The following is a 2,753-nucleotide window of genomic DNA, read 5'->3' as shown; positions in this document are numbered from 1 at the left end:
AACTGTATAGACAGGAATCAATTGTTGAGTAGAAGGAAGAGTTCTACTAGGAATGTCACAACTAGTTTCTATTAGGTAATCACATGACCTTCTAAATTTCTTATGGATAAAATTAATGCATATAATACAATAAACCTTTCCTGAATTTTAAAATCAAAGTTGATCTAGCTTAAAAAGCAAAATTTGCAATCTATCTTAAAGTCAGGCGTTATAATAGTAATTTACCAACCTTTACAAAATAGATAGTCATTTCTAGCTTATGCAGCTCTCCCAAACCTTGCATTTTTGACATTTTTGCAAAATTATCTTCTAGCATCTCCGTAGTAATTCACATTGATTTCAAAGCACTTGATCAGAGACAAACAATAAACTCCAAGCCCTGATGCAGCTAAGGTTAGCAAATAAGTCAATTATGATTTTATTTTTAAAATGTTTTGTATCAGGGAATTTTTGTTCTTGAACTTAGAAATCATCTTCATACCAGGCTTGGCTAAACTATCTAAACTAACTTCATTATCTTAAATGTTAATAATTACATTTCAATAATGGGTTCCATTAAAGTACCTCTAGACACTTAACACACATCATTTAAGGTATAGCATGATAGCATGCCCCTGTGAAGCAGGTCATGATTGTTATATCCTCTGTGACACAGTGTGGTAACTGACTGAAGGTCATGGAACAAATTAACAACCAAGGAGTAGAATACCACAGTTCAAACTAAACCCTTGTTTTCTCTCTTAATTTTATATTTGGTTTCTTAAATGTTATTTGCATTTCATTCACTTTTAATTATAAATTAAGTAGAAATTCAATATTTTAAATACTAAGAATTTAAAATACATAATTATAGGTAGCTTAACCAATTTGGGTCTACACAAGACTAATCAATTTATGTCACAATTTTTAAATATTGTTTGGATTCTATACTTCCTACTCATGACAAATCACTATTACAAGACACTTGAATTTAAATATTAATGCTGATATTTATTCTTATGTAAAATTTTCTCATAAAATTTTCAAGTAAAATTACACTCTGTATATGTTAAAGTACTATTTCTACTTCCTATAGAAGCCATGTCACTACTCATAATTACACATAGTCAATAGATGATCACTGTCATACCCTAGCAGGAACTATAATAAATAGTTAATAAAGAAATAACTGCTTCCTGATATAATGTTTTGTAGTATCTACTTAAGACAGTATCTCACTTAGACAGGCGTTTTATTATGGAACACTAAAAGAGGGTTCAAAGAAACTCATCTGGAAAAAAATTGGCAAAGAGAAACTAAAATGATAAAATGATTGGTTAGGTAAACATACCCTGGCAATGACATTAGGACTTGTGAATCTAGGAAGATGAAAGGTGTGGGAGATATGATAAAATTTTATAAAGTCAAGAAGTGTGTGACAAAAGATGTTTAGGTCCTTGAAAAAAGACCCTAACATTTCTTTAATTTTAAAACAGGCACTTTATCACCATGGAAATATCTATTTAAATAGCAGTTTTTTATCAGGTAATGAATGCATTAATACCCCAAAATGACACCAGAAGAAAGTATAATCATTAAAAATATTTTTAGCTACATTCCATAATTATGGTTGAAATTTATATATAACTTATTGGATTACAGGTATTTCAGAGAAACAAACACATGGTAAAAGTTATTGCACCTTTTAAACAAATGTTATCTGGGTTGTTTATGGTGCTTATATCTTGGACATTCAATATTGAATATGCATTGAATTTGTACAAGATGATTATAATATATAGACCATTTAACTGTTTGAATAAATTACTTGGTAGAGATGAAAAACAGTGACTACTGCTAATTTCAAATGGTTTAATTTAACTGTATTCTATACTAGTGTTGGGATAGTTACTTTATAAAGGCCAAGTAAAGCAAAATGTATATATAGTGAGAAGAGCTACCTATTAATGTAAAGGAATGTTAATTAAATTCTCTTATTCTTCAATAAGACCAAACAATATCATACATTATATTGCAGCCTCATGTAAAGATAAAATGGCATAAGGGAAAGGCTATGGAAATGATAGAACTGAAAAATTAACTCAGATTTGCTTTTTTAACTCCATTTAAGTATCTTTTAAGTAGAAAATAGAGAAGCTGTAAACATAATAGGTCATTTTACTGACAGGAATTAATACAAAAATATCAATTAAAATTACAATCTCTAATTTATTACTAATAACAAGACATTTTTAAAAATAAAATATAGGAACACAAAGGTGTGAAATAAGTCCCTGAACTTTTGGAAAAAGTTGCAATAATTGAAGCAGTAAATTTGAAAACCAGCAGGACTCATTCTGTTGCCTCTAACAAAAATACTGCTGAGATTTCTACCAGCTACCCATTTTGAAGGACACCTGAGACTTGATTAAATGATTTAAACACACACACACACACACACACACACACCCTTTAGAGGAGTCAGGGGCCAGGAAAATGTAATGCTTAGAATTAATGTACTAAAATACGAAGAGCAAATTTATCATTGTGCACAGTATCCTAGGGCCAGAAATTTACATAGTCGGGCTGAATATCCATGACGCAAAGCAAAAATTGGCTCTTATTTCTATACTGTCTACAGATGATGCTATGATAGCATGGTGTTAAATCTTGGCATACAGAAAAAAAAAAATTGCCGTAGAGAACGTTTTTCATTGGAAAAAAAAAACACTCAAAATCACTGCACAGAATTGGCAAAGTCATAATCTTAGATT

This window comes from Pteropus alecto, unplaced genomic scaffold (genome assembly GCF_000325575.1).
Source record: "Pteropus alecto unplaced genomic scaffold, ASM32557v1 scaffold744, whole genome shotgun sequence".
Lineage (NCBI taxonomy): Eukaryota > Metazoa > Chordata > Mammalia > Chiroptera > Pteropodidae > Pteropus > Pteropus alecto.
Note: the sequence above shows the minus strand (reverse complement) of the source record.